At 33.5% G+C, this 12,222-nt stretch overlaps 1 protein-coding gene across 1 annotated transcript in view; it reads left to right on the forward strand.

Moving 5' to 3' along the window:
• Positions 1-11,061: 11,061 nt before the first annotated feature.
• The window catches only part of PIK3R5 (phosphoinositide-3-kinase regulatory subunit 5), a 116,798-nt gene continuing 115,637 nt past the window's right edge, over positions 11,062-12,222 (forward strand). The window contains exon 1 of the mRNA XM_031965513.1: positions 11,062-11,093. The gene's annotated coding sequence lies outside the window, so the exon portion shown is untranslated. The remainder of the gene's footprint in view (positions 11,094-12,222) is intronic.

Here is a 12,222-nt window from a genome sequence, read left to right on the forward strand (position 1 = left end):
AAGATTATTGTATAGAAAATAAAGCAATATCAATACTAAACATATATGCACCAAGTGGTATAGCATCTAAATTCCTAAAGGAGAAGTTAAGAGAGTTGCAAGAAGAAATAGACAGCAAAATGATAATCATGGGAGTTCTCAACTTTACACTGTCAGAACTAAATAAATCAAACCACAAAATGAATAAGAAAGAAGTTAAGAGGTAAATAGAACAGTAGAAAAGTTAGGTATAATAGATTTTTGGAGAAAACTAAATGGAGACAGAAAGGAGTACACTTTCTTTTCAGCAGTTCATGGAACTTACACAAAAATTAACTATATATTAGGACATAGACACCTCAAATTCAAATGCAGAAAGTCATATGTAGCAAATGCATCCTTTTCAGATCACGATGCAATAAAAATTCCATTCAATAAAAAGCCAGGGGAAAACAGACCAAAAAGTAATTGGAAACTAAATAATCTCATACTAAAGAATGATTGGGTAAAACAGCAAATCATAGACACAATTAATAATTTCACCCAAGAGAATGACAATAATGAGACATCATACCAAAATGTGTGGGATGCAGCCAAAGCAGTAATTGGGGGAAATTTTATATCTTTAGAGGCCTAATGCATAAAATAGAGAAAGAGAAAATCAATGAATTAGGCTTGCAACTAAAAAAGCTAGAAAAAGAGCAAATTAAAACCCTCCAATCAAACACTAAACTTGAAATTCTAAAAATAAAAGGAGAGATTAATAAAACTAAAAGTAAAAGAAAAGTTGAATTAATAAATAAAATTAAGAGTTGGTTCTATGCAAAACCCAACAAAATAGATAACCCCTTGTTAAATATGATTAGAAAAAGAAAGAGGAAAATCAAATTATTAGTCTTAAAAATAAAAGAGAGAACTTGCCACTAATGAAGAGGAAATTAGAGCAATAATTAGGAATTACTTTGCCCAATTTTATACCGATAAATTTGATAACTTAAATGAAATAAATGAATACCTTAAAAAATAACTACCTTCATTTCAGTTCAGTAATCTATCTGCCAAGGGAAAATCAGGAATCATGTGAACAAAACTACAAAAGACTTTCCACACAAATAAAGTCAGATCTAAACAACTGGAAAAATATTAAGTGCTCCTGGATAGGTCAAGTGAATATAATAAAAGCGATAATACTACCTAAACTAATCTATTTATTGAGTGCTATACCAATCAGACTCCCAAGAAACTATTTTAATGACCTAGAAAAAATAACAACAAAATTCACCTGGAAGGACAAAACGTCAAGAATTTTAAGGGAACTAATGAAAAAAAAATTTAAAATAAGGTGGCCTAGCTGGACCCCATTTAAAACTATATTATAAAGCAGTGGTCACTAAAACCATTTGGTATTGGCTAAGATATAGATTAATTTATCAGTGGAATAGGTTAGGTTCACAGGACAAAATAGTCAATAACTACAGCAATCTAGTGTTTGACAAACCAAAAGACCCCAACTTTTGGGATAAGAATTCACTATTTGATAAAAACTGCTGGGAAAATTGGAAATTAGTATGTCAGAAACTAGGCATTGACCCATACTTAACACCATACACCAAGATAAGATCAAAATGGGTTCATGATCTAGGCATAAAGAATGAGATTATAAATAAATTAGAAGAACATAGGATAGTTTACCTCTCAGACCTGTGGAGGAGGAAGGAATTTGTTCCAGAGAAGATCTAGAGATCATTATTGATTACAAAATAGAAAATTTTGATTACTTCAAGTTAAAAAGCTTTTGTACAAACAAATGCAGACAAGACTGGAAGGGAAGCAATACATTGGGAAGACATCTTTACAGTTAAAGGTTCTGATAAAGGCCTCATTTCCAAAATATATAGAGAATTGACTCAAATTTGTAAAAAATCAATCCATTCTTGAATTGATAAATGGTCCAAGGATATGAACAGACAATTTTCAGATGATGAAATTGAAACCATTTCTACCCATATGAAAAGGTGATCATTATTGATCAGAGAAATGCAAATTAAGACAACTCTGAGATACCACTACACACCTGTCAGATTGGCTAAGATAACAGGAAAGATCATCATGAATGTTGTAGGGAATGTGGGGAAACGGGGACACTGATGCATTGTTGCTGAGGTTTTGAATGGATCCAACTATTCTGGAGAGCAATTTGAAACTATGCTTAAAAAGTTATCAAACTGTGCATAGCCTTTGATCCAGCAGTGTTACTACTGAGCTTATATCAGAAAGAGATCTTAAAGAAGGGAAAGGGAAACAAAAATGTTTGTGGCAGTCTTTTTTGTAATGGCTAGACACTGGAAATTGAATGAATGTCCATCAATTGGCTGAGTAAACTGTGGTATATGAATGTTATGGAATGTTATTTTTCTGTAAGAAATGACCAGCAAGATGAATACAGAGAGGCATGGAGAGATTTCTATGAACTGATGCTAAGTGAAATGAGCAGAACTAGGAGATCAACAACAATACTATATGAAGATCAATTCTGATGGAAGTGGCTATGTTCAACAATGAGAGGATCCAAATCAGTTCTAATTGATCAGGAATGAACAGCTACACCCAGCCAAAAAACACTGGGAAATGAGTATGGACCACAACATAGCATTTACACTCTTTCTGTTATTGTTTGCTTGCATTTTTGTTTTTCATCACAGGTTATTTTTACCTTTTTTCTAAACCCAATTTTTCTTGTGTAGCAAGACAGATGTATAAATATGTATACATATATTGTATTTAACATATACTTTAACATATTTACCATGTATGGCACTGTGTGCCATCTAGGGGAGGGGATGGAGGGAAGGAGGGGAAAAATTGGAACAGAAGTTTTTGCAAGGATCATTGTTGAAAAATTACCCATGCATATGTTTTCTCAATAAAAAGCTACAATAAAAAAGAAAGAGAAAAAATTACCCATTCATATGCTTTGTAAATAAAAAGCTTTAATTAAAAAAAATCAACCTGGGAAGGGAAGACCTTGGAGTTTCTGATCAGCATAGAAACAATTGCTTTTTGTATTCATTCTGAGTCATGAAAACCCAAACAATGAGTGTGAGGCATGGGCTGGCACCTATTATTCACCAATCAGTGAGAATCAGAGTGATTTGGATTAAAAGACATAATTAAGAAGTTCCATTTGATTCCCAGTGGGTTTTATCAAAAACCTGGTTTTTCAGAACCATATTTCAAGAAACTATAAATGACAACTACACACAATAAAAGAATTAATTGTCTCAGTTTTTTTCTTTTTGAAAACATCAATGATGGAGTAAATAAGGCAGAAAAATCTTGTCCTCAAACTCCAATTTACCTAAATCAATTTACTTAGCCACTGCCAAACCAATCAAACTATTAAAAATTATTTTATAGAGTTAGAAAAATTCATCTGGAAGAACGAAAAATTAAAAATATAATAAGTTAATGAAAAATGTGAAGGAAAATGACCTAGTTGTACCAGATTTAAAACTGTATTACAAAACAATCTCATACTGGCTAAGAAATGTAGAGTCATGAATTGGTGGAATACATTAAGTATTCAATACACAGTAATAAATGACCAAAATGATCTACTGTTTGATAAATGCAAAGATCCAGGTTTGTGGGACAAGAACTTATTCTGTTACAATACTATTGTGCTAGCAGGACATTTTCTGAAAAAACCTGGAAAAATGCATATAAACTGATGCAAAGTAAGGTGTGCAGAACTAGGAGAATATTGTACACAGTAACAGCAATATTGTATAGTGATCAACTGTAAATGACTGAGTATTCATAGCAATACAATTATCCAAGAAATTTTGAAGGACTTATGATAAAAAATGCTATGCGTCTCCAGAAAGAAAAACTGATGGAGTCTGAAAGTTGATTGAAGCATGCTTTTTAAAAAAATTTGATTTTTCTTAGGTTTTTTGGTCTGCTTTCACAAAATGACTGATATGGCAATATGTTTTTCATAATACAATATGTGTAATCTATATCAAATTCCTTGTCTTTTCTATGAAGCAAAGAGAGAGTAAAAAGGGAGAAGAGAATTTGCAAAATTTTCAAAAACAAATGTTAGGAATTGTTTTTACATGTAATTTGAAAAACATAAAATACTTTACCCCCTTTTTCTAATTTTATTTTATTTCTTTTTTTAAAATACACATTGCTTTATGAATCACGTTCTGAAAGAAAAATCAGAATAAGAGGGAAAAACCATAGGAGAAGAAAAAAAAAAAAACAGAAAAAAAGAGGGGAATACAGAACATGCTGATTTACATTCAATCTCCATCATTCTTTTCCTGATTGCAGATGGTGTTTTCTCTTCAAAGTTTGTTGGAATTACCTTGGATCACTGATCCATTAAGAAGAACCAAGTCTTTCATAGATGATCATAGCACAATCTTGCTATTACTGTGTACAATGTATTCCTGGTTCTGCTTGTTTCAGGTGACATCAGTTCATATAAATCTTTCCAAGTCTTTCTAAAATCAGCTTGTTTTCCATTTTTTATAGAATATGCCATTCATTACCTTCATATACCACAACTTATTCAGTCATTCCCCAATGATGGGCATCTACTCATTTTCCAGTTTTTTGCTACCACAAAAAGAGCTGCTGCAAATATTTTTGCCTGTTTTCCCTCTTTTATGGAAATCTCTTTTATGATTTCCTTGGGAAACAGACCCAGTAGAGTCACTGCTGGGTCAAAGGATATGCACAATGCATAGTTCCAAATTGCTCTCCAGAGTGGTTAGAACATTTCCCAACTCCACTAACAATGCATTAATGTCCCAGTTTTCCCACATCCCCTCCAGTATTTCTCACTATCATTTCCTGTCTTCTTAGCCAATCTGAGAGGTGTGAGATGGCATCTCAAAGTTTTAATTTCTCTGATCAATAGTGATTTAGAACATTTTTCATATGATTGTAGATGGCTTTAATTTCATGACCTGAAAGTTGTCTTTTCATATCCTTTGACCATTAATCAATTAGGGGATGACTTGTATTCTTATAAATTCGACACAGTTCTTTATATATTTTAGAAATGAGACCTTTATCAAAAACACTGATTATAAAAATTTCCCCCTGCTTTGTACTTTCCTTTTAATCTTGTTTCTGTTGGTTTTGTTTGTGCAAAACCTTTTTAATTTAATGAAATCAAAGTTACATTTTGCATTTTATAATGTTCTCTAGTTCTTCTTTGGTTTTAAATTCCTCCCTCCTCCAAAGATCTGATAAGTAAATTATCCCTTGATCTCCTAATTTACATTTTGATGTTATTTTGGTATGTGGTGTGAGATGTAGGTCTATGCCGAGTTTCTGACATATTATTTTCCAGTTTTTCCAGCAATTTTTGTGAAATAGTGACTCCTTATTCCAGAAGCTGGTGTTTGGGTGTTTATTGAATACTATATTACTATAGACATTGATTATTGTGTGATGTGTATCTAACCTCTATTTCCACTTTATTTCTTAGCCAGTACCAAAGGTTTTGATGACCGCTACTATATAATATAGTTTTAAGTCTGGTAGTGCTAAGCCACCATCCTTTGTAGTTTTGTTTTTCATTAATTCCCTTGATACTCTTGATTTTTGTTCTTCCAGATGAATTTAGTTTTTTTTTTAGCACTATAAATAATTTTTTTGGTCAGTTTGATTGGTGTGACACTGAACAAGTAGACCAATTTAGGTAGAATTGTCATTTGCATTGGCCTACTTGGCCTACTCATGAGCAACAGATATTTTTTTCCAGTTGTTTAGATCTTTGTGTGGAAAATGTTTTGTAATTGTGTTCATATAATTCCTGGGTTTGTCTTTGCAGGTAGATCCCCAAGTATTTTATTTTGTGTGCATTTGTTTTAAATGGAATTTCTCTTTCTATCTCTTGCTGCTGGGCTTTGTCAGTAATACATAGAAATGTTGATGATTTGTGTAGGTTTATTTTATATCCTGCAACTTTGCTAAAACTGTTAACTGTTTCAAATAGGTCTCTGGATGATTTTCTGGGATTCTGTAAGTATATTATCATATCATCTGCAACGAGTGATAGTTTTATCTCCTTATTGACTATTCTAATTCCTCTAATTTCTTTTTCTTTTTTATTACCAAAGATAACATTTCTAATAAAAACATTTTAATAATAGTGGTAATAATGGGCATCCTTGTTTATCCCTGATCTTAATGTGAATGCATCCAGCTTCTCTCCATTACAAATGATGCATATTGTTGGTTTTAGATAGATACTGCTTATTATTTTAAGAAAGTTTATCCCTTGCAGGAAAACTGGGACATTGATGTTGATGGAGTTGTGAACGAATCCAATCATTCTGGAGAGCAATTTGGAATTATGCCCAAAAGGTTATCAAACTGTGCATACCCTTTGATCCAGCAGTGCTACTACTGGGCCTACATCCCAAAGAAATATTAAAGAAGGGAAAGGGAACTGTATGTGCTGAAATGTTTGTGACAGCTCTTTTTGTGGTGGCTAGAAACTGGAAAATGAATGGATGCCCATCAATTGGAGAATGGTTGGGTAAATTGTGGTATATGAATGTTATGGAATATTATTGTTCTGTAAGAAATGACCAACAGGATGAATACAGAGAGGCTTGGAAAGACTTGCATGAACTGATGCTAAGTGAAATGAGTAGAACCAGGAGCTCATTATATACTTCAACAACAAGACTGTATGAGGATGTATTCTGATGGAAGTGGATATCTTCAACAAAGAGAAGATCTAATTCAGTTCCAATTGATCAATGATGGACAGAATCAGCTACACCCAAAGAAAGAACACTGGGAAACGAGTGTAAACTGTTTGCATTTTTGTTTTTCTTCTCAGGTTATTTTCACCTTCTGAATCCAATTCTTCCTGTGCAACAAGAGAACTGTTCGGTTCTGCACACAAATATTGTATCTAGGATATACTATAACATATTTAACATGTATAAGACTGCCTGCCATCTAGGGGAGGGGTTGGAGGAAGGGAAGGGAAAAATTGGAATAGAAGTGAGTGCCAGGGATAATGGTGTAAAAAATTACCCATGCATATGTACTGTCAATAAAAAGTAATAATTTTTTTTAAAAAAAGAAATGTTATCCCTATGCTCTCTAATGTTTTTAATAGAAATGGGTGCTGTATTTTCTCAAAAACTTTTTCTGCATCTATTGAGATTACTATATGATTTCTGTTTGTTTTGTTATTGATACGTCAATTATGGCTATAGTTTTCCTGATATTGAACCAGCCCTGCATTGTTGGTATAAATCCCACTTGGTCACAGTACTTTTTCCTGCTGATAAATTGCTGTGATCTCCTTGCTAACATCTTATTTGAAATTTTTGTATCAATATTCCTTAGGGAGATTGGTCTGTAATTTTCTTTTGCTATTTTGGCTCTTCTTGATTTAGGTATTTGTACCATATTCATGTCATAGAAGGAATTTGGAAGGACTCCTTCTTCACCTATTTTTCCAAATAGTTTACATAGTATTGTTCTGTAATTAATTGTTCTGTAAATGTTTGGTAGAATTCACTTGTAAATCCACCTGGCCCTGAATCTTTTTCTTAGGGAGTTCATTGATGGTTTGTTCAATTACCTTATATGAAATGGGGCTATTTAAGTACTTTGTTTCCTCTTCTGTTAATCTGGGCAATTTATATTTTTGTAAATATTCATCCATTTTGCCTAGGTTGTCAGATTTGGTGCAATACACTTGGGCAAATAGTTTCTAATTATTGCTTTAATTTCTTTTTCATTAGTGGTAAATTCACTTCTTTAATTTTTGATGCTGGTAATTTGGGATTTTTTCTTTTCTTTTTTCTAACAAATTAGCCAAATGTTTAACTATTTTGTTTCTTTTTTCATAAAACCAACTCTTGGTTTTGCTAATTAGGTCAATAGTTTTCTTAGTTTCAATTTTATTAATCTCTTCTTGGAGTTTCAGAATTCGTAATTTGGTATTTAATTGGGGATTTTTAATTTGTTCTTTTTCTACTTTTTCAGTTGCATACCCAATTCATTGACATCCTCTTTCTTTATTTCATTTAGGCAACTATTTAGAGATATAAAATTTCTCCCAAGAACTGCTTTGGCTGCATCCCATACATTTTGGTAGGTTTTCTTATTATTGTCATTCTCTTGAAAGAAATTATGAATTGTTTCTGTGATTTGTTGTGTGACCCACTTGTTATTTATAATTAGATTTCCAGTTGGTTTTTAGTCTATCTTTCCCTGGTCTTTTATTCAATATAATTTTTTATTGCATCATGGTCTGAAAAGGAAGCATTTACTGTTTCTGCTTTTCTATATTTGATCATGAGATTTTCATGCCGATTTTTGTGTAATTCTTTAGTGTAGATGCTGCCAGATCTTGGGTAATCATGAATATTACTCCTTGATATTTGAATTGCTTTTATCTGGCAGCTTGCAATTTTTTCCCTTGAGATTATACTTTTGGAGTTTTGCAACAATGTTCCGTGGGGTTTTCCTAATACTTAAAAAAAGCAGAATTGACCAAATGGAAATGGAAGTACAAAAATTCACTAAAGAAAATAATTCCTTAAACATTAGGATTGGGTAGGTAGAACTTAATTAGTCAATGAGACTTGAAGAAAAAATAAAACAAATCAAAAGAATGAAAAAAAAATATAAGAAATATTTCATTGGAAATAACCTGACCTAGAAAATAGAATAAGGGTAGATAATTTAAGAATTATTGGACCACCTGAAAGTCATGACCATAACAAAAGAGTCTAGCTATAACATTTAAGGAAATTATAAAAGAAAACTGTCCCAATATCTTAGATCTGGAATGTAAAACAGAAATGGAAAGAATACACTTAAGTTCCTTAAAGAGATACCAAAATAAAAACTCTCAGGAATATTTTAGTCAAATTCTACAGCTATCAGGTCAAGGAAAAAATATTACAAGCCGCCAGAAAGAAACAATTCAAATTTCCTGGAGCCACAGCCAGAATCACATAAGATTTAGTGGCTTCCACATTAAAGAAATCGAAGGGTTGGAATGTAATGTTCTAGAAGCAAAGGAACTAGGATACAATCAAGAATAACTGACCCAGACAAATTGAATATGATACCACATGGTAGAAAATGGAAATTTAATGAAATAGAGGACTTCCAAGTAATTCTGATGAAAACACCAGCATTGAATAACAATTTTTACATTCAAACAGAAGAGAAACCTAAAAAAGATAAATATGAAAGAGTAATCACAAAGGAATCACTAAAGTCAAACTATTTACATTCCTATATAGAAAGATGATACACAGAACTTCCAAGAACTTTATCATGATTATGAAGATTAGAAGAATCTTCATAAAGAGAGGTCACAAGTCTGAACTGATTCAGTTCAGGTGATCTAAAAAAGCTAGGAGTGAGAAAGAGGGAAGCATTGAGAGAAGGGGTAAAGAAGTAGAATGGAAAAAAATTTCTCTCACTTAAAAAAGGTATGCTAGGAAGAGTTTTTTTAATAATGGAGGAAGAAATAAAGGGTGGAAAACAATGCTTGAAGCTGAGTCTTATCAGAATTGGTTCAAAGAGCAAAAAACTTATTATCAGTATTCAGTTGGCTATAGAAATCTATCTTACCTAGTAAGAGGGCAAGGGAATAAGCAACATGGGAAGGGAATAGAGTGGAAGGGGAGCAGATTAGGGAGGCAGTGGTCAGAAACAAAAAAAACTTTTGAGGAGGGCCAGGATAAAAAGAGAGACAGATAAAAAAAGAAAAATAGGATAGAAATAAATGCACAATTAGGAAGTATAACTGTGAATATAAATAGGATGAGGTGACCCATAAAATAGAATTAGATAGTAGAATGAATTAGAAACCAGAATTCAACAATAAGTTGTGCAGAAGTCACACAGATCAAACAAAAAGACACACAGTTAAAATAAGGGGCTGCAGCAGACTTTATTATGCTTTAGTTAAGTTAAAAAAAAACAAAAACCAGGGATAGCAATCATGGTCTCAGACAAAGAAAAAGTAAAAAATATATCTTCTAATTAAAAGAGATAATCAGGGAAACTACATTTTGCTAAAAGGTACCATAAACATTATTTTAAAAAATTACAGCAAGTTTCTCTTATAAAGGCCTCATTTCTCAACTATATAGGGAACACACTCAAATTTATAGAAAAATAAGAGCCATTGCTATTGTTCCTTCATTGCTTAGTCATGCCTAATGTCACCCCATTAGGGATTTTCTTTGCAAAGATACTGGAGAGGTTTGCCATTTCCTTTTCTAGCTTATTTTATAGATGAGAAAACTGAGGTAAACAGTTAAGTGATTTTCCTAGGGTCAAAGAACAAGTAAGCATTTAAGGCTAGATTTGAAGTCATAATCAAAAGTCTTTCTGACTTCACACTCACAGTCACATTGTGCTACCTATCTGCCCCAAATTTAGCCCCAGTTGGCAAATGGACAAGGAATCGGGAAAATAAAAACTCTCTATAGTTACATGAAAAAAAATGCTCTAAATCACTACTAATTAGAGAAAGGCAAATTAAAATAACTCTGACATACCCTCTCACTCCTATCAAAAATGAAAAATGCTGGAGAGCATGAGAAAAAATTGTGTACCTAGTACATAATTAATTGTTGGTGAACACAACCATTCTGGAGAACAATCTGGAAATATGTCCAAAGGGCTATAAAAATATGCATACTCTTTGACACAGATCTACCATAACTAAGTCAAATAAATCAAAGAAAAGGAGAAAGAACATATATGTTTATATTTATAATAGCTTTTTTTGTGGAGGCAAAGAATTAGAAATTTAGGGAATGCTCTTCAATTGGGGAATGGTTGAACAAGTTGTGGCATACAATAGTGATGGAATATTGTGCTATAAGAAATGTTGAAGAGCATGGTGTGAAAAAAATGTTAGGGGGCGGAGCCAAGATGTCAGAGAAGGCACACGTGACTTTCTAAGCTCTTCTCTTATCCTCTTTATCAATATTATATCGAGCCTCAAAAATAGTCTTGACTGCTACAATTCGTAAAGATAAGAAGTAGAACAACTCACCAGCCGAAGAAAATCTGCAGTCTCGCCAAAAAAGGTTGGTTCTGGGCCCAGGGGGGAGATCAGTGCAGACTGGGAGAGAAATTAGGTTCCGAGGAGAGCCTCAAACCGAAAGTGAAAGCACAGATCTCAGCACAAGCACGCAGCCCCAACCCGCAGTACAGAGCTTTTCCTTGGGGCAGTTGTGATCCTGCACAGCAAGAGGACACAGAATGGGTTAGCCTCCAATCTGGGCAGTGGGGGGCTCAGCTTGGGGCCATAGAGCTTTCCCAGGGCCGATTTGCATCAGGCAGAGACTGCTGGGGCAGAGTTCGGTAGAATCGGCGGTCTGCAGTCAGCTGCTAATACTTACAGTCCCACAAGAGGCTCCGGCCTGGGGCAATGACACTTTCACCCCTTACTCTCTAGCCTAGGGCAATCGCTAACCCATACAGCCCTAGTGGGCACTTGGATAGCTCGGCCAGTGCTGAATCCACTTCTTGTTGGGGGAAGGGAAAACTCTCACTCAGAACACTCCCATACCTTGGAGCCGGAAATCGGTTTACATCTCTCCCTGCTCTGCAGAGGAAGCTGGTAACCCCCTTGCCTAGGAGACATACCCTAAAGGCTTTAAAACATGAATAAAAAGATGAAAAGAACCATCAACAGCTTCTATGAAGAAAAAGAGCAGGTCAGCAAACCTGAAGAGACCGCAAACAGCAAAAATGCATCAGACTGTCCTCTTTTACATGATGCTCTCATAGAAGAGACCATTAAAAGTCTCAAAAGAGAGTTAGAAGATAAATGGGGAAAGGAAAGAGAAGCTTCTAAAGAGAGCAACAACTTCCTGAAATATGAACTGGAAAAAGTAAAAAAATCTCAGGAAAGTAAGAATTGTGAATTGGAAAAAATAAAGAATTCACTAGAAAGTAGGATTTGTGAATTGGAAAAGACAAAGAACTCACAAGAAAGTAGGATCTGTGAATTGGAAAAGACAAAGAACTCGCAAGAAAGTAGGATCTGTGAATTGGAAAAAGAAAATAATTCACTAAAAAAAAAAATTAGTGAAATGGAAAAAAATTCCACAGACCAAAACAATACATTTAAAAACTCAATTGACATATACAGAAAGAAGTAAAAAAGCTAATGAAGAAAATAATTCTTTAAAAATTAGAACTGAACAAATA

This window comes from Sarcophilus harrisii, chromosome 4 (genome assembly GCF_902635505.1).
Source record: "Sarcophilus harrisii chromosome 4, mSarHar1.11, whole genome shotgun sequence".
NCBI classification, from domain to species: Eukaryota; Metazoa; Chordata; class Mammalia; order Dasyuromorphia; family Dasyuridae; genus Sarcophilus; species Sarcophilus harrisii.